Below are 25,055 nucleotides of genomic sequence, written 5' to 3'. Positions count from 1 at the left end.
AGAAAAGGAGACGAATTCAGTCTTTTCCATTGTCACAGTTTTCACCCTAAGCCTTTCTTAGAGCTTTGCTAAAATAAGATCACCTTTTTGATAACAGGTACTGCCTAGAAGCAGACTGTTTACTGTAAGATTTGTTCAGAATTTATGCACAAAGTCTATCCATTAGACAACCACAGTGTTTGTTTTCAATAGATGCTTTCATACACTGGCAGGCGCTCTAGAAGTACTAGAAGACTTTCATCTCAAGGTAGGGATGAATTCATGTGCTGTGCTGAAGTGTCTGGTTCAGTCAGTTCTCATTTTTCTGACTCTCTATACTGAAGTAACAAGCAGAAGTCTTTTTAAAAAAGTTTGCAGAGATAAGTGTACATATTGCTATCTTCCAATATAACAGCTCTTCTGACAGATGTTCTTTAATTTCTCCTAAATCCATCAGCATGGATTACAAAGAGACTGTGTAGTTTGGACTAGAAATAGCCTCTCTGGTTGTAATCTATTAAGTGCTCTTAAAAAGACACCCTCTGAGTAAGAACAGTTCATCCTTTTGCCAAGAAGTGTTCTCTACCTGAGAAGTGGCAGAAGTTTTTAAGTAATCTGTTACTGTACTCTGCTTTTGTATTCACTCCAAGTTAGAATACCTAGCAGAAGCTATATCAAGATTGCTAATGCACAGCTCATTCTTTCCATCACACTTTTATCACCAGATTTAAATACTAATCAACTAATAGGAACCAGCTAGGTTCAGATAATAGTAGACCACTTCTGAGATGGGAATATCATTTGGAGATTTTTTTTTTTTCCATTCAGCACCACTGTGCTAACGTACAAGTTGTTTTCACTGTGTAAACATCAGGAGACATTTAGTGAACATACAGCTGCAGTAATTGTGAAACCTTCATTTCAACCTAAAAATATTCTCCCCAGGCATTTTTCCTCCCCCCCCCCCCCCCCCCCAATGCATACCTGATTCAGTGCTAGTCAGGTAGGTACTAAAATATGGTGCCTAGTGAGAGAGAACTCCTTCATCCTTTTGGAAAAAGCTGGGAGCTACTGAAAAAGGTAAGGCTGGAGGCGGATCACAGTTTGTCACCTAGATCTTAGTCCTCAAGGCTCTGGGCTTTTCTCAAAGGTGTTTTTATCATGATGTTCACAGTGCTTTAACTTTGTTTATTCAGTGGACAAAGACTCACTGTCTAGGTTTAAGAGCAATTGACAATTCCAGGGGATTTCTTGTTGAAAGAAAGGGCATCTCTACATCTAACCTGCTCAACTGGTTTAAACAAACTCTGTTTGGCTCTTGTAGATCCCACAAAGAGTCTTTGTTTCCCACAGATTTTACTTCTTGCAGTTTGCAATTACTTCTTTTGCTGCATGTAAATCATTCAATTACTAGGAAATATAAACTGGTACGATTTCACATAGCCCAAAATTTGTTACGCATCCCCCATCATGTTTACAAAGAAAAAAAAAAAAAAAAAAGGACTTTTGCCCGAGTCCCTCTTTTCAAGAACTGAAAAGCCATCACTGCTTTTTTGCAGTCTACTCTAGAGATAATGAGCCTCAACTACCAGGATTAAGAGTTTAAAAAAAAATTTCAGCCTTTTATTGCTTATAGACTGACACGTGTTCAATATCCTCTTTTATACGAAGTATTCTTCTTGATCCAAGAGGAACCAGTCAAGAGCCGCACCATTGCCAGGACTGAGGGAGCTCTCATAGGGATTGCCCCTATGGGGCACGTATCAGAGCACATGTGGCTTCCATGTACTGGCAGCATCAGCGCAGGGTGGCACAGCATCTCTGTTGTTCCAGATGCAGTGGGCATCCCACTATTCATCAGTGGGAGCAGGGGGAGGCAGAGAAGAGGGGAGCTACCCTTCGGTTGCCCTGGGATACCCAACTCTGCAAGCTGCTCAACATTTCTCAGATCAAACTTTTCAGATAAATAATGTTTTTGCTGAAAAAGTTGGAAAACTGTTGATTTCAAAAGGAGCATAATGGAACCATCAAGAGAGATATCTGTAGGAGGTCAGAGGAAAGTCATTAAAATAATACCTTTAGCCAAGGAAAAGAATCAAACTTGTAGGATAGTGTTTTTGTACGCAGCAAAAAATTTAAAACACACCAATAAATTATGGTTCTCATAAAAGGTTCAGTGTGGAGGAGAAATTAACCTACACTTTTGTTTTTAAATAAAAAGAACCCAGAATAATTTTCTACTCAACACAGTGTGGCCTACAGTTTTAACTGTTACTTTTAAAAAGTCCTTATGACTAGATTAAGCAAAATCAAAACCAACCCAAAAAACCAACCAACCTCTTTTCATTAAGAAAAAGTTTTTTTAGATTCTTTGTGGAGAACTGGAGCCAGGCTCCTCATCTACAGATTTATAGAGAAAGAAAAAAAAAATTATGAAAACCTGTAAGAAGCATGGAAAGTCAAGAATTCTTTTGAGATCTAAGGGTGTTTTCTGACAGATTTTGTTCAAAATAATTCAACCAAATGACCTGCAGATAAAGACTAACTTCTAAAATCTCTGAAGAGAGTACATCCTTTCAGAAAATTTGGTGATTTGGAATTCAAATAATTGTCAGAAAAAAACCGTCAGACATCTAAAGCAGTGTTTAAAGCAGCAAATTAGCTGAAATCTGGACTGCAAAACCACCTTTAATTATTTATTCATTTTTGTGCCAAGACTGCTCCCATGCTGGGATTGTGAATAGAATACACTGTTCACTTGGACTGTTTTTACTAAAAAGCTCCACTTGAATTAAAACATAATTGACTATTTCTCCAATTAGACATTTCTGTCAGTAGTTTCATCGGTTGCTACTAGGACTGCAGGTGGTTCTGAACTGTAGGTAGGCAGTCTGTGAAAAAAATACTCTTTTTAGGTGCACTGTTAATGGAGAAAGAGATTAATCTCTTCCCAAAAAGCTGCACTGCCCTGTATTTTTTGGAATGGAGGCTGAGAGGGGGGAAGCTGTCCAAATCCTAGCTCCCTGTACAGGCTATGCAAAAGTGTTGCCCTCTTGTGGCTCTTGTTGCGATGATGTCTATGAATCATATTAAAACTATGTAAAACCGCTACTAACATCTAAGAACAAGTCTTTAGCTTCAGTAGAAGTAGCTTTGCTCACATGGGGAAAATGGCATTGGTGTTTCAAGATATCCATTTATTAAACAGTGGATTTCAGAAGTATGTGGATAATTTAAAATAAGTATATGAAACAAGAACAATAATATCCTCTTGTGAATTTCTTCTTAGCAGATTTTTTACATTTTAAAAATATTTAACACAAAAATCATGTATAATAATTATCCAGCGGATAATTCAGGAACCATACTTAAAATACAAGGTATTTTGAAAATGCATACAAGCACATGTTGATTTTCCTATTTGGATGATTAACCAAACTTCTTTTATTCTGTAAATGCTGCATTTCTGAAATCAAGTCTTTCTTTCTGTGAACTCTTTCCAATTGCTGCTTAAAAGCAAAAAGTTCCCAAGTATATTCCTGCAAGTAATACTGCTTGCTTGGGTCTTTGTTGAAAGGAAACACAAACAGGACTCAAGTACAAACAAAGCACATGTAAGTATTCAGATAAATATTTGTGGAAAGATGTGTTTGTCAGGCTATGGTTCCCACCATCAATAAATGTTCAAGTCACATCATAAGGCTTAAGGGAGAAGCGTTTCTGCACCAACACATCCAAGTTCAGGTGTCCAAAGGCAGCACCTTCCTCATCTCTGGATGCTCAGAACAGTTTCTCCATCTTCAGATGTTAAACTGCATTAAGTATGGGCCCCCTCTCCCCACCAAGGAAACTAACCCCACCCCACCCCCAAAACCCCAGAACTTCTTTTTTTGACCCTTGGAGGGAAGGTCCATTGGGGATAGGGAAGACGGAGGCAGTGGGAAGGGATGGAGGCGTCACCACTTCCCCTGGCTGTCTGCTTGCCCAGGCCACTGAGCAGCAGCAGCCACAGAGGACTTCCGAGTAATTTTGAGACCCTATCTCACAACTGTGAAACATGGTAGGCAATGTAGCTTTTTGCTTTAATTGGAACACTACTAATTTGGCTGATAGCATAAATCTTGGAGGGCTGTCAAAGGTAGTCTGCGTTTTCTATCCAGGAGGCATGTTTGTTATTGTTAGTGCCTCACCTACATACATTACTGTATTTCTTCTGAAGATTTCTTGCCAAGAAAAAACAAACAAATATAAAGTAAGATAGTATAATCCACACAGAAGCATGATGTTTCCCCATTTCCCTGCCTCTATATGTATGACTGCTGTTTACTTAAAAACACTGAATAGACCAGATGCAAAAAAAAAATTCAAGGCACACTGAAATATTTGAGTTTGTAAAACACGTATTCCTAATATATTGTATCACTTATGTCCCTTCAGAAGTGCTGACTGGTGTCCATTGGTATGCACTGTGATTTTCTCGTGTCCTGTGAAGACAAGGCATGACAACCCCCACAGGTACACAAGTAACACTGAAGATGGGTTATTTGGTGGTATCCTGCATAAACAAGCCTGTTTTAGCCCAACTAATTCACCATCCACATAACTCTGAGCTATAAGTAAACAAGATTTTTTTTGTTTAATTTGGGTGATATTTCAGTCTCATCATGTCCATACAATTTCATGCATGTCTTGTTCTTAGTTTTGCTTTTTATTCTGATCTGGATCACATCTTTCCTACTGCTATGCAAACACCCACCTCTCCAGGTTATTCCAAATCGTCTTCATCTATTACATGCATAAACATTTCAAGAGCAACTAGCAATTTGGTGAATTTCCATATTTACTTAGACATCCAGCTGCAGACAGTTTAACATTCCCAGGGTATTTTTCTCATAGTACAGTTTTCCTAAGACTGTCTCAATCTGGGATCAAAATCAAGGCACCTCAAATAGAAAGTTATCCTTTAAGATTTTGACTGCTTTTTCAGTTTCATTTGTTAGTTGCTTCTTCCTAGAAGTCACCTTCATAAGAGTTACCCTCATAGCTCTATAACTAGTACAATCTAAAAGTTAGATTTTGTTGTTTTTCTTTTAAATTTGAAAGTTCTAATGAAATAAGATATTCCCTTGTTATTTCAGTGGATACTTACCTTAAGGCTCTAGACAAAGTTGTTCTAAACAACATGGCTTACTGAAATGACAGTCTGTATTTATGATTTAATAATTGGTTATTTAAGCATTGTCAGAATAGAAGTTGGTTAAATAATGGGGAAAAAAAATAAGGAACACCAGAGTTAAGGTGAAAGTCACTTTAGGCTGCAAACTGGGAGTTTGTCCAGATTGTTAACTCCCGGTGTCATTGCTTAATGGCCACGGAGCTGTCAATGTGAAGCTTTTTGACAGCTCATAGAGTTACACACTGGTCTTCCCAAAATCTCAATGGTGATATTAGCTAATTTGTTGACAAGAATTGTCCATTCACATGTTCAGTACTGCTCATTGCAGACCAATACCAGGCTGCCAACACCACTGCTCAGCACTGCTGCCACTCCGCAGGAGCAGGAAGGGAAGGCAGCGAGTGGCATAGCAGGCAGGGACTCTGGGAGGCCCCTGTCTGCAGTGGGGATCTCCAGTGCACTCAGCTCCTGACCGATAAAGTCTGGAGTTCAACCTTATCACAGCTCTGAGGTTCTCCTCAAACATATATTAAGGTAACTAGACCACAGTGATACCCCAAAGCAGCATTTTTTTTGTTTGTTTTCTTGTTTTTAAAGGATATTTGCGTTGGTGTCTTTTACAGGTCATTTTCTGTCTTTGATACTTTTTTTCACAACTTGCTTCTGAATCTCTTCCCTGTTTCCTTTTACACTTTGCAGCCAACATGAAGCAGTATATGAGTTCACATAATCTTTTGTCTTCTCTGCTTATAACTCCAGGTATCTGAAGACTTTAACTGGCAGACAGCATGCTTTGACAAGGATATTGAAAACAAATCTCTGGTCTCTTTTGAAGCTACAAGATAATTAAAGTCTTACTTTCAGATGAAATAAAGTATATAGCACAAACGCTTAATAGGTAATGGACTTCTTTAACCATCTGTTGAGCAAGGGTGATAGAGAACATGCTCAAGACTTTCACATGTGTTTTACCCCCTATATTTTTTCTGTATCTGTTGGCAAGAGAGAAACAACAAAGAACCTGCCATTTTCTTCCTCCTTCTTCCCCAAGGACTCTCTGACTGTATGTTTGACAACATCACCTGACCAGGGCCTGTCCTTCAAGCCAAGATTGATTAAACACCATAAGTTAATCAAATGACAGACATCAGCAAGGACATAAAGCAGTATTTGTCCTACACATAATACCTTGCCCCAAGGCTTATAAAAGTACAACAACAGCAAATTGCAGCATACAGCAACTTATGACTAGAGTTAGGAAACTCATGATTGCTAATAAAGTTTGTTGACTGTCCTGGTTTCAGCTGGGATAGAGTTAATTTTCTTCCTAGTAGCTGGTATAGTGCTGTGTTTTGGATTTGGTGTGAGAATAATGTTGATAGCAACAACTAAACACATCAGTGTGTTAAGCAGTGTTTATACCAAATCAAGGATTTTTCAGCTTCTCATGCCCGGCCAGCAAGAAGGCTGGAGGGGGCACAAGAAGCTGGGAGGGGACACAGCCAGGACAGCTGACCCAAACTGGCCAAAGGAATATTCCATACCATATGACATCATGCCCAGTATATAAACTGGGGGGAGTTGGCCAGGAGGGGCGGATCGCTGCTCAGGGACTGGCTGAGCATCAGTTAACGAGTGGTGAGCAATTGCATTGTGCATCACTTGTCTTGGGTTATATTTCACTCTCTTTTTGTTATCTTCCTTTTCATTACTATTATTATATTTTCTTTTTTATTTCAATTATTAAACCATTCATATCTCAACCCACAAGCTTTACTTGTTTTCGATTCTCCTCCCCATCCCACCAGGGGTGAGGTGGGGGAGGAGTGAGCAAGCAGATGTGTGGTGCTTAGTTGCTGCCTGGGGTTAAGCCACAATATTGTCAAACACCTGTCCAATATATTATCTACCCATCTGCCTGGGCATCACTCTTGTAAGCTTACAATATATTTTTCTGGGCTAAGGAGGAAAACTCTGCTTGCTTTTCTATAGCATATTTAATTCATTAGGTTAAAAAAATCTAGAAAATGTTAAAAGCTAATAATTCAAAACTAGGTTCATTTGACAGCCTGAAAGGCTATCTACATAAAAGAGTTGTCTCATAGAAAAGGAGTAATAAAAACCAGCGACAGTCCCAGGATGTCTTTCATACTGTGTCTTCTGTACACTTCTGTGTGTAGAAGTGGTGGAACAACAACTTCATTCATAACTAGCACAGGTATCTGGGTACCTGAAACTGTTCTCACAGCATAGGACAACTAGAAGAGGAGCAGATCTAGTTAGTGAAGATGAAACACCAGGCTGTTGTCAGGCCTCAAGCTAGCTTGTTTACTGTGCTGTATACATAGCACAGGCTTATGATGCCAAGTGTGCACCAACACTGCTAGCCTAAGAAGCTTAAAAAACCCATAAGCCATTCCACCCTAAAATTCACACAAAGACTATTTTGACTTTCCATAAGACTCAGTGTAAAGTTTTGGTCTCTATTTCCCCAGGACTTTAATCATCATCTCTTAGTCTTCCTATCTGCAGAGACTTTTCAAACAAACTATCATGCTTATAAAAATGCTCCCTACCAAAAGATTCCCAAAACAAAGAAAACTAAACTATGTATTTTTTTAATCAATATGAACCAATGAGCTTAAAGTTGAAGAGCAGCACAAACAGTGCCTCTCACTTTGCATCGTGATCATCCTTACTATTAAGTGCTAACAAAAAGTCCTTGGCTCACTGTTGCCCCGAATGATTATCTGCTATTCGGACACTCCAGAAAATGCACTGAATGCCTTCTGGTCTCATAGTGCCTTGTACTCTCTTGCTCTGTAATAACAGGGGTCATTACGAGAAAGTGAAACCATGAACCTTGTTAGAGATTCAGTTTTCAGAAAGTCATGAGGCTCCAGCACGTCAGCATTTGGTTCAGGTATGGATGACAATAGCATCTGGACTTGCTGAGTAATGAACTTCTGGACAGACTCAATTCAGATAAAACCTTCACAATTAGACTTCTGGGAGTGCTATGACAGCTGAGACATATAAATGCATACTTATATGTAAAAGCATGGGGTTTTTAATATATATGTACTTTTTCTTAAAGAGTGGCTAACCCCATCAATACATACTGTTTCATGGTTTCTTTCAGATGTGGGCAGCTGCCTCAATGCGGGTATGCTGCCTACAAGATACACCTTCACAAGGCAAAGGAAAATGTTATGATGTAAAAACATTACCTATTCCAAACTGTCCTTTTAATTTCAATTCTTTATTGTATTCCAGCTCTAGGCTTAATACAAAGGGGCTGCATTACTAGCTAATAGAGTATTATAGTACTTTACTTGCTAATTTAGTACTCTGAATCTCATCATAACCATTTACTTTGGCTCTAAAAATCAGAAGTTGGATAAGAATGCATAGTCCTACAAAACCTAATACACCATTTTGAGAAAATGCTGTATAAAAAGTTCAGAGCAGCTGTTAGTGGATGCAGTTGGCAAGTGTCCTGTTTCCAGGATGGTAAAAAGCTTTTCCCTAAATGCATTTTGATCATTCTAGAAGAGCTTTTATTTTGATTTCATGACAGTTTGTTCACCAGAAAGCCATATGGGCAGAAAATTAGAGTGCCTTCATTACAGGGTTACCCCAAGGACCACTTCCAGAAAGAATACACTAAAATGTTTTCAGAGGATGGGACAGATTTATTATTTTGGTCCAAGCCTGAGACTCCACAACAATACAGATAAATAAAGTTAGAGCAAAAAAGTTACTAATAAATACTAAAATGCAAAGTTTCACCTTCAAATATCACTTGCTATTACCTGAAATAAAGATTGGCCTTGAAGACATGCACAGCACAGACAGCTTATACAAATTCAAATGTTAGCTTAGTTCTAAATATAAATCTTAGACTTTTAATTACCTGCACATCATTTACCTAGACACACATACAATCTCTTCTAGGAAGGCTGCGTGTGACAGTCAAGCCCAAAGATAGCAGAAAGGCTGGAATCAAGCAATGGTGACCAACCCCCAGAATTATGTCTTCCTTTCAGTGAAGAGAGAAGCAGCCATTTCTAACATATTTAAGTGGCACAGGTGCCATTCCAGTCAGGAAACTAAAAAAAAAAAAATCGTATTCTGATAAACAAGATGGTGCACAAAGAAATTCAAAGACCCAGGGCTTTTCTATGAAGGTCTAGAGTAGTGCTGGATGGGAGACATTGTACTCTGGGCACACTTGCAAGGAAGTGGGATAACATGTTCAGTGAGACTGAACAATTTTCCCTCCATTACTTGGTATTACATTAAAAAAGGAAACCTAAGTGAACAAGTAGGTGCTTTGTTTATATGTCAGAATGAAATAGGTGTTAAAGAGAATCTCTCTCCCTCATATTTCTCCTATCAATCATTTACCTCATGGCTTTTCTCACACATTTGCAAATTGAGCTCATCCTTTTTTGCAAGGGCTTCTGACACAAAGTCTGGATCTGGTTGATCTCTTGGGTGAGATTCAGCCTGAGAAAAAGCATAGGAAGAATTCAGCCTTTAACCTTTGGCTTCCAGACTGCTATGAAGAACAAAGACATCTTTTCACAGGATAACAAAGTGATCAACACTGCACCATCATGCTTTGGATTTCTGGAGGAGATGAATTTACAAGTTTCATTTTATGAAAGAAGCTCATTTTCTTGGCTTTTTGCTTGCTGTTATGCGCCATCAGGAATGAATGCATGTGTAAACTGGGGGGAGGGAGGGGCAATATCCTTGCCAGTGCTTCAGATACAACAGCCAGAACAGCAGATTTTTCATCCTTCCCTTTCAGAGAAGTCCCACAGAACTAAAGCAGCCACAGCAAGTCCTTCCCCAGTACAAAGTCTCCTGCCGGGACATTCCCGCACTTTCTCCTCTTCAGTTTTTGTCACCCTTTACCTAGGCGTCAGCTTGGACCAAAGTCACATTGGAAAAGCCAGAGCACACATGGGTAGGAGAACAGAGTCTAATTTGACCCAGTCCCTTCCTATTAGGCAATCTTACCCTGAAGAAAGAAAACAAAATATCTTAAGTTTAGAGATGCAGCAGATGTCTCAGAAGAGATACTGAAGTCTTTTTGTTCTGAAGTAAATTGCTCTGAGATAATTCTTTCCCTTTGTTATTTTTGGTCTACTAGTGCAAAATTGCCATATCATCAACCTGCAGTAGCTTTTTTCTTTATTTGCATAGCACCAAGCCAATAGAGGTGACAGCAGAGTGAATTTTGGGCAGTCACCTCCTCTTGAGAGATGCTAATTAGGACATTGATCCTGAGGCTTTCTGATGATGTGATTTGGTGATGCTCCAAAACCTCCCAGCTCTGCCATTCTTGTAAACATTGCAATTTAAAAAAAAAAAAAAAACCCCGAAACAAAACACACACACCTCCCAACCCAAAAACCCAAGAAAGCACCTTTCACTGAGGCATCCAAGTATATTCTGTAAAAGAAATTAATGAAGTTTTGACCAAACCGAGCCTGATCTCATAGATAATGAATACCTAAAGTGACAAACCTGAATGACAGAAAAATATTAGCTGCTTTTTTTTTTTTCCTGGAGACTGGTAAAACTTGTTATGTCTCACTTTTGATCAAGTCAGAAAAAACTGAAGTACCTACACAGTGGAACAAAAATATTCATCTGCCTCATATGGATAGGAATACTACCTGACTTTGGAGAGTACAGCTGCAAAATGAATCACTAGCAGGCCAGATGACATTTTTCAAGGCACAGCTAATTTCACTCACTGTAGTTGTGATGAGCAACTGGACTGTTCCCATGCCAACTGACGGCCAGGGTTTATGATGCTTACCTGTCCCAATTTTGAGGTCCATAAAAAGACTAGATGGTAAAATAGACAGCAGGTACAGTCAGGCTACGCTATTTGAAGATTATCACTGGTCACTTCCACTGGCAGTAGAGAACACGCTAGTTGCACTAATGGCATTAAAAAGAGATTAAAAATAATTAAGGCATTGCAGTGTGTTGTGCCAAAAGAGGTCAGTAAGGTAACATGCTGTCATAAGGTATCATGAAAATGCCAACTACTCAAAGCACGTAAGAAATAAAGGTAATTCTTGAAACATCTATCACTACCCTGAATTCCTAACACAGACTGGTAAATACTTCCCAAATTTTGTTGTTTGTCCAGGTACCAGAGCAGAAGAAAATGGATAGGGGCTGTTTAATTTTATTCTAAATTAGGTATTTGGGATGTTCTAATACAGTAACTGAAGAATATCAAAATACACTGAAACTTGTGGAAGAAAGTTAGTGCCTGAGCTTATAGTGCTCACAAGAAGATTTGGTCAATTAATTTTTTTCATTTTTTTTCCCCAGGTGAGATAGTATCAATTTTTTGATGGGGAAATTTTTTTGTAAGGATTTGTAATTCTGATCATGCTTATGACAGTTTCTTAGTAGGGTCCAAACTAAAGCAAAGCCATCCCAAAAATACCTGTCAGGGCAACTGCAAAAATAGGTTTGATACTTATCTACGTCAATTGTGGTAGGATTTAAACCCACTCCTGCATCTCTGCGAGTACCCTAACGACCAGAAGTATTAGCTATTTTTGGGTAAGAGAAATGAAGCCGAAGAGCAGAAGCAAGCATGCTATTGGAGCAAAAAGACTGACCTGACCTACATTGTAGTAGCTCATGTTTTTAAGCATTGGATGACACTGTTTCAGTCGTGATGTTTTAGCAACTATGATGTGGTTTTGTTACGATTTTTACAGATTAGTGACAATTATAACATTTAGAGGGTATTGAGGAAAGTCACTTGCCTGAAATTTTATTTTCTTAGTAAAAAAAGAACTTATTTCATTGGAAATCAGTTCAAATCAGTTAGGGTTGAACAAGATTGAGGACTAGGACTTAAAAGCCCCTGTTCAAGAGAAAATCTTCAGTAGACAAAAACAGTATTATGCTGAGGGTAATGAAAAAAAATCACTGATAAAATTTCATTGACAAAATCACTAAGTGTTTGAGGCAAAATTTATACAATAAAGATCAATAATTGTCAAAACCCCTAATCCTAAGCAAAGACTTTCTGCCAACAGTTTCAGCTGTACAAATCAGAGATTTGCCTCAATAGTCATTCCTTAACCTCAGTTTATTTCTCTGCTGCCAAATGTGAATACCATCTCAAGCTGTGGACGTAGTTTGCATATACCCCTCCATCCCAAATCCAAGCCCAAGGGAAGATTTAATTAGCTACTTCATGCATGCACTCCTGAGGAAAAAAAAAAGCATCTGAGAAGACAGATCCTGAAACTCAGCAAATCTGAGTTCCTAGCACAAGACACTCAAAAGCAAGTACCAAAACCCTGCACACCATGAGCGGCTCCTACTTTTTCTCCTCCTTGATTAAGTTTTGCCCAGGTGTTCAGAGCCTAAACCATTAGATCCTTTATAGATGATAATCTCTCCTCAGAATTCACATTGCAAGAGCAAAACAAGTTGACTGTTTTCTGAAGCGGTTCTTCAAAGGCGAGTCTTAACCAAGCACCTGAATCTTTTACCCCTCCAAGCCATGAGGACGCAGGAGGATTCGGTATGCGGATCCTGTCAAAGCTATTCTTGGCACTAAAAATGCATTCACTTTATCTGCAACCTCTCCATGGTTTAGCTTGCTTCTTTGCATCAGATCAGGTTTAAATTGGAGCTTCTTGCAGACCAGCTTCTAAATGAAAACTACCATAGGAAAAGCTGACTTGCTATCTTAGGGCAAACAGTGAGTATTAAATAGCGCTGGAAACAAATATTTGGGGCTATGACGTCTGTTCTGATTCAAGGCCATCACCTGACTGCTTTACGTGTCACAGACCTAATGGAAACAGGATACAGCAACCACTGTAAAGCAGCAACTTCAGACTTGGGGTCGAAGGGGAGAAAGTATGTAAACATCTTCTAGCATTTATTGTTCTTTATTGTGGAAAGGAAGGGGTCAGGCATCTCACAGCATATGTGTGTGTGTGTGTATACAACAGACATGCAGAATGTTAGCCCCTGGGTGGGGGGAAGAATCTGTGCCCTATCAAAAAGGATCTCTGTTTATTTTGTATTAGAACTAATTAACTGCAAAGTACTTGTCAGTAGAGGAACAGTTTTCTCTTGTGTCGGACATTCCTGTCAGAGGGCCCAGGCAGAAGTAACTGGTGAGCAAGGACACAAGCTGCTTATGAGCACAGGGTGGGCTCTGGGCAAAACCCAAGAGGAGGTGGGATGATACATCTTGACATGGTTGTGCCTCACCAGTGGAAAAATCCTGCATGAAGTTCACTGGATAAATGCCCATTTCATTTATATACCAAAGGAAAACATATCTATTCTGACTATACTGGAAGCGGTATTTTCCCCAAACATGGCTCTCCAGCCAACTTGAGTCTTTAGAAGAGAACATATCCCAAAAGAAAAGAGCTGGAGAATAATCCAGTATTTTCTCTCTAACACCCAACAGCCATGGCACGCCCCAGAGTGGTTCAGTGCAAAGCAGGGAACCAAGCTTTGGCTCAGTACAGAGCTTTGGAAATCCCACTGCACCAGTCAGCACAAAGTCACCAAATCTCTCAGCTAGCGATGCAGTGTGGTAGCTTAGGGAGAATATACCCAGCAAGCCCACATAACCAACCTCACCTCTCTGGTAACGTGTTTAATTTGTGAGCTCATCACTGCTAGTTTTCTAGCTCAGAAGGCTTCACAACAACTCTTTATACTGACATTGAAACAAACTTCCCTGAAAAGCTTTACAGATTTGAAAGGAATGGACACAGATTCTTCATTCTGTTTAGGGGGACTGGAGGGTAGAAGAGGTATCCTCTCAAGTAAGCATTTGTCATGCCTGTCCCTTCTGTTCCTTGGTTAGGATAATCACAACACAAGAAATAAAATCCTTGCCCGACTTCCTGATGGGTCCCGTGTTAACGACATACTCTTATTTCTCAAACAGTGACAAAAGCTCTGAGATAATTGGGTGCCAAAGCCTTACCATTCCCAAATCAGACACCTCCCTAAGATCTGAGGGGTTAACCGAAAAACGAAACAAAGATTGCAGCTGTGGCAACCTGAGTGCCAACGCTTCTATCCTTGCAGTATGACAATCAGTTGTTTCCCAAAATATAACTCGCTGCAGCCAAGTGTCAAATCTTACTGTAGGCCAAGTTCTTCCCAGACGTAGGCAGCTACATTAAATTTCCCATAAATGGCTCAACAGGAGCTCCTATACTGTTCAGCCATACCAACTCATTCAGAGCTGGCTTGCGTAACTTGTAACATGGTGCTACACAGGCCATATTCATACTGCTGCTAACATCTGCTTGAAAAAGCAAATACTTGCTTTAAATGGTGACAGAAAAGGAATAAAATAATATTGGGTTTTAGGTGTTTTTCTATCTGCATATTTATTTTGTTTCACAGCACCATACCTCACAGTCTCACGTTTTTCAGATACAATAGCTTTTGCTGTAAAGTGCCAATAGATGTTCATAGCAATTAAGTAACAACACTTACATGCATAGATCATTATGATAAGCATGAGCTATTGCTTTGCCCACCCACTGCACATTACCAGAAAACCCAGCTGGGTTAGGCATGTGCAAAAGTTATTTAAAAAGATCATTGGAAGAAAGTATGAACCTATCTAATTAAAAATATTAACCCATTTATGTTTCAACAACTTCAAGAAAAATGAATTAAAAAAATGGAACCATGCATGTCTTTAAAAAAAAAAGACAAAGCCAGAAAATGTCACAGGCAGACATATTTAAGCAAAGCTCAGCAAGAAGACAGCTCATAAAAAAAAAATTCACACACAGTATCTCCAGTCAAACTCTAGGCAGAGATATCTCCTAGTCATTTCCCAAAGTCTTATATTTCTCTTATCAGAGTGATCAGACATATCCAACAACTAATCGGAAAGTTCAGAATGACAACGGCAGCAAATTGCGTTAAATACACCACAACCCACAGTGCTACCTATCAGTTACTTTGGAGGGAAAAAAATCCCTAAAAATCTAGATGTGCAGCACCCTCTAGTGACAGTCACCTGTCCCCACACTTGGCTTTCTCAAGTGTTGGTGCTATGGTGGGGAAGACGGCCTTCGGGCCAGGAAAAACTTTTCAAAAATATAAACGTGAAGCAGAAAGAGCCAGTGAAACGCCAGTCACGGCACATCAGTCTGAAGAAGAGACCAGGGACAGGTGTCAACTTACAGTTGCAGAAGAGTGAAAAAACCCCGCTCATCCGTCTACCTATCCAGAGGCTTTCTATAAAGTTTACTGAAAAACTAAATTGGAATTCAGTGCACGTACTCTGCCAAGACTTTCTCCTCTTTTCCTGGAAAATTAGGTTTAAGAAACCCTTGAAAATAAAGTTCTTGCTAATCAGATCACTCTGCTTCTGTGAAGTCAGAAATTTTTAGTCTCAATTCAGTTTTTCAAAGTTGCACTGTATTCAATCAAATCACTTCAGAAAATATTAACATTGTGCTAACTTTAAAGTTATAACTTATATTTATTTGTTCCTCTAAGAAAAAGTTTTCATAGAAATCAGTATGTCTTCATTTCCACATTTCTGACAAAAAAGGTTTCCCCTCAGAAATCCCAGTATCAGGAACATCTACTGTCTGTATTCCTAACTCATGTATACCAAGATTCCCTGAGAGTAAAAAACCCAAAAAACCCCAAACTTAAATTCACTCCAATTTAACATAGAATGAGATAAACATAAAAGATTAATACTAGATTGAAAAAAGTTGAGAACCAAACAGGTCATCTTCAGATGTAAAGAGATACCTATGTGTTCTTCTAGCACTGTCTGTTCACGCACACACACAATTTGCCAGGTAGCCTTACCTCAGCCTCACAGCACCTTGACAGGACTGTGCAGGGCTGCACATACATTGACACACACCTTCAACTGATTAATAACACCAGGCTTCTTCCAAAAGTAAATTTCTTTTCATCTCATATACTTGAATGCATTTCAGTCTCAACAGGTAAGTGAAAAGCTTCTCCCAAGGCTAGTGCTTTCCTGACTGCCTCTCTTGTGGAAGATGTTCAGAGGGTTACAGCAGTCACCATTACCTCTGCCCACCTGTGCTATCCAACCATTATGCCCTTCAGTTAGAGCCAAATAGGTCACTATATCATTTACCAGCAAGGAATAAGATAATCCCATTAAATTCCATATACCTAGGGTACTCCTATAGGGCAAGGTATCCCAAAAAAGTTCAAGTAAAGTAAGAAAAATGGTTTCCAACTGAGTTGCCTTAGAGCTGGGCACAGAATTTAGGTCTGCTGACTTGTTCACTGGGCTGTACTGCTTTGAAGAAAATATTGCTTACTGTGAAATCTCACTGAAGTGATGTGCACTCACATGAGCACAGAGAATGTTCAAACATTTAGAAAGACTTAGTTAAATAAAGCATAACAAAGCAAATAAAGCACAAAGGACTGTGCTTTCATAACCAGCTTTCTCAAAAGTTTAGTTATTTTCACCCCTAATCATAGTGAGAAAGCTTCATGTTCTATCTTATCACTTTGAATTTCTTGCAGAGATACCTTTGCCACTGCAGTCTCACCCTGTTTTAATCATGTCATTTAAATGGTAGCTTTGAGAACATTCTTCGCTGAATTTTGATGCTTCTCTTGCAAATAAACATGCATTCTTCTGTCCTTAAGAGGCTTTTTAAGTTGCCTGGTTTTGGCAGCTGTAAATTTTTGAAACAAAGCTAAAGTACAAAGATGCACATGGATGTAGCAATTTAAATCAGCTGATCATTGTAGAAACACCTGAAAGATTATTAAGACAGGCAACACATATATACACCATTACTCAAATCTCATGATCCTTTCCATTGCATGTTGAAGCTGCCATTAGCTTATGTGACCAAAAACTACAGAAACAAAGATTATTATTCCCATTCCTCAGATATGAGCTACAATACTATCTGGTTTTATATAAGTTTTGCTGAAAAAGACATATTCATACATTACCATAAATCAATGAACTGATCTTGAGAGCTTAGAAGCACTTTAGCGTTTGATTTGTAGTTTGTACTGCTCTTTTGCATTGCCCAGCAGCACATCATTTGTGTCCATGCCCCAGTAGGATCTAAGTCTTCCCAGCTTTAGTGTGCTGCTTTGACTTTCTGAACTTCAATTTTAAATGCAAAGTCACTGGCAAGATCTCTCAACTATGCTTACTCCAAAGCTTGTAAGGATTACCTTCAGTCAATGCTGGAGAGCTCTGCAGGAGTGATCAAAGTTTAATCTGTTTCTAATTAAAAGCTGATCTGCTTGATCCTGTGCTCTAAAAATATCAAGCAGTTTATATAAACTGTTTTTCTCTTTTTTTTTTTTTAAATCCCCCTGATTTTATAACACAGCCAATAAAAGAATACAAGGCATTAGAAACATTTATTTTTTAAACTGGTACAGGCAGTTATGTTTCAGAATAATTAACAAAAAAATTTCAAGAGCAACTAGAAGTGCTAGAAGTGAAAAGAATGAAGAAGCAAATTAGTAAATGAACTCACATTAGATATACATGGCCATTTTTCACTAGAAAGATAAGGCAATTACAAAACAGCAACAGGTATTACAAACAACCACTGCTTGTGCAATGTACTTAATTTGAGAGATTTTAGGGTTAGATTAAGCAAAAGCACGTAAGAGGAACACCACCCACAGAAAAGATCATGCAGGTAAATGGTATTGCTGTTAAGTTTGGGGTTTTTTTGTAGCATTTTCTAGCTAACTAACATTAGGTAACAGCCACCTGAAATCCAGGCCCATAAAGTACTTGGGAACAAGGATTCAGCACTTTCTACAAGCTGGTTTCTCTGAACTACCCCTCTGCCTTATTTTTTTCCCCAATTAGATTTTTTTTCCTTCCTTTCTATTCAGATGGAATAAGCAGGCCTTCTAACTTATATCTTTTCTAACCAAAAGAAAGTTTAAAAAAAGAGACAGAAGAAAACAGCTTTTTTTTTAAACAGTATTTTGTTTTACATAAAAGACTGAGATTTTTTTTTCCCTCTAAATGATGGCCTTTCAATCAGTCCATACTGACTGTCATGTAGACCAGCACTTTTTTTGTTTAAACAAAAGAAGTTTCTCCAGAATATTGCATTTCTGAGAACTTGCTCACACTTTCTCAAGTATACTGCAACTCATGATTTTCCAGGTTACTTGGGGTGCTTTCACCATGTGCTGTGATACATAAGCTACAGAAACCCATACACTGAGATTAAAAGGTCTCGCTATCAGGTGCTGAGCAGCCTATATTACTCTGTATTTTCCTTTTGTTTTTAATCTACTTACAGTTGCATGGTCTTTTTCCAAACTCTGTCTTCATTCAGCATCAGAGGCTCTGTGACAACAAAACTCCTCTTGACCCACCTTCAGCACAGAAGACAACAGCAACTCATTTGAGAGGCTTGTCACAGCAAGGATTAGGGCTTCTCATCTGAAAGCTCTTTATAGCTAGAGGCCACAGGGGTCCATTTTGTAACCTCTTATTTAACGGAAACTGGATGAAATACAGCCATTAACTAAGTTACTATGCATGTGCACAATACACAGCTGATAACATTTAGCAGCACCACTTCTTGGGGCACCCAGGTGGTACAAGGACATGACTTAAATGTAGGAATTCCTGTTTAGGCTTGAAAGGGGGGCAACTGAGTTTTGGCTTTGATTAAGACAACAGTATTGTTCACCTGGAGGAACCAGAAAAGATTTCATGGTTTATATCTAATTTCCTTTATCCAAATCTTTTATTTTTCCCTCAGTGTAGATTCTTCCTACTAGAGTTTGAAAAGATAATTGTGGGCATCCTGAATGTCCAGTGAGACTTTCTCTTCTCAGTTGTAGTATTTGCTTACACTTTGCCATGTCTGCGTGTTTTCAGGTTATGCTGCTGTAGTATACTGTATTTAAGGCTATGACTTATTATGACAACGCAAACACAATTTAAATGCATGAGCTATTGACTCATTTGTTAAACAATCTACCAACAAACAAACTTGCCTCAATGCTTCATAATTCATATTGACTTGTGGTTGCTGCTCAGAAAGAGCTTCGGATCTTGGTCATCGCAGCCAGAGCCAATTATCCTCATTAATAGCATTCACTTTAGGTGTGTGTTTAAGCAAAGATCGATAGCTGCTTGCTCCAACCAGCTGAGAACGTCCACAGATTTGAAGCAATATCATTTTAACTGCCAAAAAAATTCCTTTTCTCATGTTGTAGATGTGTCACTCAGTAAACCATATAGTCCTGTCCAGCTTTCCCGTTTTGCAGCAAACAAAAACCTTAGTCTTTGAGGAGGAAAAATGAGCTTATATCATAAATATCTATCCTGGTTTTGGCTGGGACAGAGTTAACTCTCTTCTTAGTAGCTGGTACAGTGCTGTGTTTTGGATTTAGTGTGAGAATAATGAGGATAATTGGCTCTGGCTGCGATGACCAAGATCCGAAGCTCTTTCTGAGCAGCAACCACAAGTCAATATGAATTATTGTGTAGTAGAGCGTTATCAACATTATTCTCACACTAAATCCAAAACACAGCACTGTACCAGCTACTAAGAAGAGAGTTAACTCTGTCCCAGCCAAAACCAGGACAATACCTTCCCTATCACCAAATACTGAGTTGTTAATATAATGTAAATAAAAAGCCATCTGTAAGATATTTTTATTTATACATTAAAGCTGTTTTTTTTTACTACGTTGCTACAAGAGATTGTTCAAGGGTTGGTGTGTGTATGCATATAGACCCCAAAACTCCTGAAGTCTTTAATGCCCAGAGGAATGTGGGGTTTGACTGAAAAAGTGGTAAGATTTACATTAACAATGGAAAGGAGGTGAAGTTGTAAAGAAGTGATGGTGAATTACCTGACAATAACGGGGTTTGCCTCTTTTCAGAACATGAGCTGGTATTCCATTTTGATCCATTTTCTTGCAAACATACAAGAAGGTAAACATTGAATGTAGTAGTTGTCCTCTTACAGAAGTAAAGTCTGTATGAATAATGTATGCTAACTTGAAAACAGTATTGATACTGCTAGTGATCATCCTAATGTTATGTATGTTTGTCATATTTTAAAATGATACAGCAAGTCTTTCTCAAATATTCACATTTGAAGCAAGGAGACACTATACTGCAGAAAATATGGAGAACATTTTATTAAGCATGAAGCCTCAGATAAATAGTCTTGAACTGTATCTTTAGCTAGTTGAGTCTTTTCAGTGACAGCGTTGCGTGTTGTAACTTCAGGAGAGGAGTCATTTAATGAAATTGGTTAAATGCAGCTTGGGTTTAAGCAGGAGAAACTCCAATGATTAGAGCTGGTGTTACGCCTTACTATTTCCAGGGCTTGATATCTATTTGCTGTCTTTGTCACAACAGTAGTTCAAGTCATTTCCAGTAGATAGCTGTGCAGATCAGGATCAGATGTTTGCTGGGCTGTGTTTTGTTAAAATAAATTGATGCATCTGCATTTTTACCCTGCGTTTGTGCCCAGGTGTTATAGAAAAATGTGCACCAACAATATTGACTTCTGAATTATTAGTGTCCACTATGCTGATATTTCCATGGTTTCATCCCTGGAGAAAATACATTCCCTCCATTTGAAAACAAAGTTGCTCATTGTGGAAATAGGAAAAGCAAGTCACTTGGGAAACTCCTGAAATACCATGAATTGTCTGGTAGGAACAGGTTTGAGAACCAAAAATGCTACAGAAGGTGTCTTTCTTAAAACAGCTACACACGTACAAAAATGTTTTGAACTCCCCCAAAAGAGACACAACTAGGAACTTTGGTTTAGGGAGATTTTCACATAAATCTAAACAAGGACCTGGCTCTTGGGGTACATACTCATGGAGTGACCGGACTGTGAATAGACGTTTCAGGGCTGGAGGGATGGGTTCCAGGTATTTGGCAGTTGCTGTGGATCATACTAGTATAGATATTGTGAAGGGCCCCAAGCTCTTGCTGTTAGATAACTGAACTCACCCCAGAAACTGGTTGTGTTAGTTATAAATGAGATTGGGGTGGGGGGCGGGTTAGAAATGAGAGATGGGATCAATCAAACGTGTGTATGAAGGCTTTCTCTGAGCTGGCTGTTCATGAAGATGTAGGCGGCGAGGAGGGAACTGATGCTTTTCTTGCAAGGTCACAAGTTCTGTCTCATTACTGTGGTGGGCGAGCACTCCTGTACATAGGAAAGAGCTTTCACTTCTGCCAAGCCAAACTGATTTTCTCTAAAAGCAGTGTTCGCACCACAATCCCCACCTTTGTAGAACTAATATGGGTGAAAATGTAGCTACAGTTATGGATATACTTCCCTTTTTGCTTAATGCTCTGTTTGCTCTTCACCTGTAGTTCTGCTTTATAGAATGCCATATGGCTTATTACTCCAAATATCCAGTCACTACAGGTAATGATAACAGCAGTGACCTCTGGCATAAAAACAAGTGTCTATTAAAAAGAGGAAAAACTTCAGCGGGAATAATTGCCCACTTGGAACAACTTACCACTGGATAAAAGACACTGTAATAAGTCTCGTAACAGCAGGTTTGGCATTGTTTTTGGAACATAAGGAACAGCTGGCACCTCAGTATAAAACAAGCCATATCAACATCTGTTGTCCAAAGCAAATACTCCACTGCGTTTTTTAAAGAAGAAAAATATGAAGAGGGAGTCAGAAGTCCGGGGAAAAACCTCAACAATGTCTGTTTTTATTTTCAGGCCTCTGGCTTGGGAGTTGTTACGAATTTCTAAGTAGATGCAACTGCTCCCTCCCATTGCTATCAGAGTGCCACCAGAATCACTGACGGGCTCAGCTTTGGCCAGCGGCCAGTCCGTCTTGGAGCCGGCTGGTATTGGCTCTGTCCAACATGGGGGCAGCTCGTGGTGTCTTCTCACAGAACCCACCCCTGCAGCCCCCCCCAGCTACCAAAACCTTGCCACGTAAACACAATTCAGTCTCCTCTGCCATTTAGCTATAAGAAGAGAAAAGGGGAAAGAAGAACAGGGCAGTCAGCAAATGGTTTCTATAGCCCGAGACATCCCTGATCTTGGAGCTGTTATCTAACAAGCCCCTGAGCAAGCCAAGACCTGTTCCCATTGCAATTTTTCTCTTCAGTGCTGTCCTGTGGTTTTCATCCATCTCTCTGTAAATAGCTATAAAAGTTTTTAATATATTTTTAAAATTCCTTTGTTGATGAGTTTGCAAAGATACATACTGATTGAACTACGAGCTGTGTTGTGATAAGAACAGGTTTCCAGCCTATTTGGAGCAAAATATTGGATGGCTGGCTCTTACTGTCACAGTATCTCAGATGTTAAATTTGCCCTTGAATAGTGGGAGAAAAAAATACCTGCGACAACCCATGGGGTAAAATGCTTTCCCTGCCTTCAAAAGGAAATCTATTTGCCCAAGCCAGCAGCAGCTATCAGGTGGTGGGAGCCAGCAGGTATTTGCCAAGGGTGAGTCATGCTAGGCTTGACCTAGGAGCTTGCTTGGCCAGCCCAGTGGGACAAGGGTAGAGCAGTGAATGTCATCTACCCTGTCTTTAGCAGTCTCCCAGAGGATCCTAACAGCAAAGGGGTGAAGCATGGGCAGGAGAAGACTACAAGATGGGAGGACCACTGCCTTGTGATCAGCAGAACAAAGCCCACCCATGGGGCAGTTGCTGGTGGTGATGTACCTTGGGTCAGTGGTGGGCCAGTCAGCCATGCTGGTGACTGTCTGAAGTAAGGGCGCAGGCGGTGGTGGGACAGAGGCCACCTTCCACAAGGTTGTGGGTGGCTCCAATTTGGGTAAGGCAGGAAAGCTGACTTTCAAAGAACCACAGAAGCACAGAGGCTGGGAGAGACCCTTGGAGGTCTCCAGTCCAAGCTCCCGCCCACAGCAGCCCCAGTCTGGGCAGGTTGCTCAGGGCCTTGTTCAGTCATCTTTGGATACCCTCAAGGATGGAGACTCTGCAGCCTCCCTGGGCACCTGTTCCATGTCTGAGCACCGTCATGGTGGCAATCTTTTCCTTTTATCTAACTGGGATTTCTCCATCTGCCAGAGTGGGCCTGGTACCGTTTGTCCTTCTGCCACGGAGCACCTCTGAGAAGAGTCAGGATTCATCTTCTCTACACCCTCCCAGTGGGCAGCTGTCGTCACCAATCACGTCCACCTCTGAGCCTTCTCTTCTTGATGCTGAGCAAAGAAACACAGACTCATAGACTCATAGAATGGCTTGGGTTGGAAGGGACCTTTAACGATCGTCTAGTCCAACCCCCCTGCCGTGGGCAGGGACATCTTTCACTAGATCAGGTTGTGAGAAGCCCCAGCCAACCTGACCTTGAACACTTCCAGGGATGGGGCATCCACAGCTTCTCTGGGCAACCTGTTCCAGTGTCTCACCACCCTCACGACCAGAGGCAGCTCCCTCAGCCTGCCCTCGTGGGCTGTGTGCCCCGGCCCCTCACCATCTCGAAGGCCTTAGGCTGGGCCCACACCCCATGCATCAGTGTCCCTCCTGGACTGGGGAGACCAGGAGGGGACAGAGGGGTCCAGATGCAGTCACCAAAGTATCAAATAAGAGTAGGAAAGAATTTTGGGTTTTTTTCTTCTTTTATTGTGTTTAAAATTATTTATTGCCTAATCTCGAAAAGAACTCCTAATGAAGCAGCTAGAAGGGACCTTGATGCTGAAGGCCACTGCTTCTTCCTGGCAGAACTGCAGTCTTCTGCTTCTCCAGAGGAACAGCTGTCTCTCTAACTTCCTTGCTTCATCTGTTGCTATTCTTCGTGCACCACCGCGGAGGGTCTGGCTGCGTCTTCAACCACCCATCGGGCAGCCTTCTTGTCCTCAGACTGAAGAAACCCCACCTCCAGGCCCCAGGGACCTCAGTGGCCATCTGAGGGATGACTCCTGTTGCCCTGGTGCAGCAGCCTGGTGGAAGCCAAGTTGTCTCATCCCCTTTTCTTGGGGCTCAGAGCAGGGAGATGGCACCCCTTCAGGAGGGGATGGGGTGGGGGATGGGAAAGAAGGGCTCACACCACCCATGGCAATCAACAAAATAATTGCTAATTGCCGGGAGATGTTATAGGTGAACTCGCATGATGGCCAAGCGCGGAGGCTGGGCCGATGGTAGGGTGCTGGCCGGGCGCTCCTGCAACGCCGCTGCCATGGTGTCATGGAGGGGAGCCCTGGCACAGTGTAGTGGTGCCAGGGGAGCCATGCTGGAGGTGGATCCACTTCCATTGGCTCTTTTTCACCTTCAGGTGGATCCACCTCCATGGGCTCCACACCATCAGCCACATGAGTGATGGCTGTCGCTACCATGCGGCTGATGGTGCCCCCCCTGTGATGCTGCCTCCTCTTCCTCCGCGATTCCTGCAGCCACGTCTCTGCTCTCCCATGCAAAGGTGGGCAGCCACCCGCCTTGCTGCTCTGGAACCTCTCGCTACCATGTATCCTCGGAATCCGAGGGCCTCAAAGCTCAGCGAACTGTGGGCCAGCTGCTGGGGTCCCTGTGGGCCAGCTGCTGGGGTCCCTGTATTTATAGGGCCCGGAACAGAAGGCAAATGAGGTGGCTCGTGACATCAGGAGGCCACTATGGTGGCAGATGCACGTGGCCAAATATGGCTGCTCTGGAGATGGGGGTTCTGTGGCCTGAAAGATGCCCTACTGTGGGAGGAGGAGGAGGGTCAGGGGGGCTGAGGGGCCCTTTCCTCCGGACCTCTCCTCTGTGCCCTTCTACTGCCCCTTGGGCACAGGCACTGCCCTCCACCTCCCCTCGTGTGCTCTGGGCTCCAGGCCCCTCCCCATCCTGTGCCTGGGCTACCCTGGACAAGATGGTGGCAAGAATG

General features: G+C 40.8%; 1 long non-coding RNA gene across 1 annotated transcript; it reads right to left on the bottom strand.

Annotated features, from left to right (window-relative positions):
• Window positions 1-8,845: 8,845 nt before the first annotated feature.
• On the bottom strand, window positions 8,846-18,606 carry LOC127013519 (uncharacterized). Its single transcript, XR_007766085.1, has 3 exons — window positions 18,509-18,606; window positions 10,995-11,119; window positions 8,846-10,187 (listed from the first exon to the last, which is right to left on the bottom strand). It is a non-coding gene; the product is annotated as an uncharacterized LOC127013519 (long non-coding RNA).
• Window positions 18,607-25,055: the final 6,449 nt, after the last annotated feature.

The sequence above is a fragment of the Gymnogyps californianus genome, chromosome 2 (genome assembly GCF_018139145.2).
Source record: "Gymnogyps californianus isolate 813 chromosome 2, ASM1813914v2, whole genome shotgun sequence".
NCBI classification, from domain to species: Eukaryota; Metazoa; Chordata; class Aves; order Accipitriformes; family Cathartidae; genus Gymnogyps; species Gymnogyps californianus.
The sequence above is the reverse complement of the archived record's forward strand: the minus strand, read 5'-3'. Positions and strand labels throughout refer to the sequence as shown.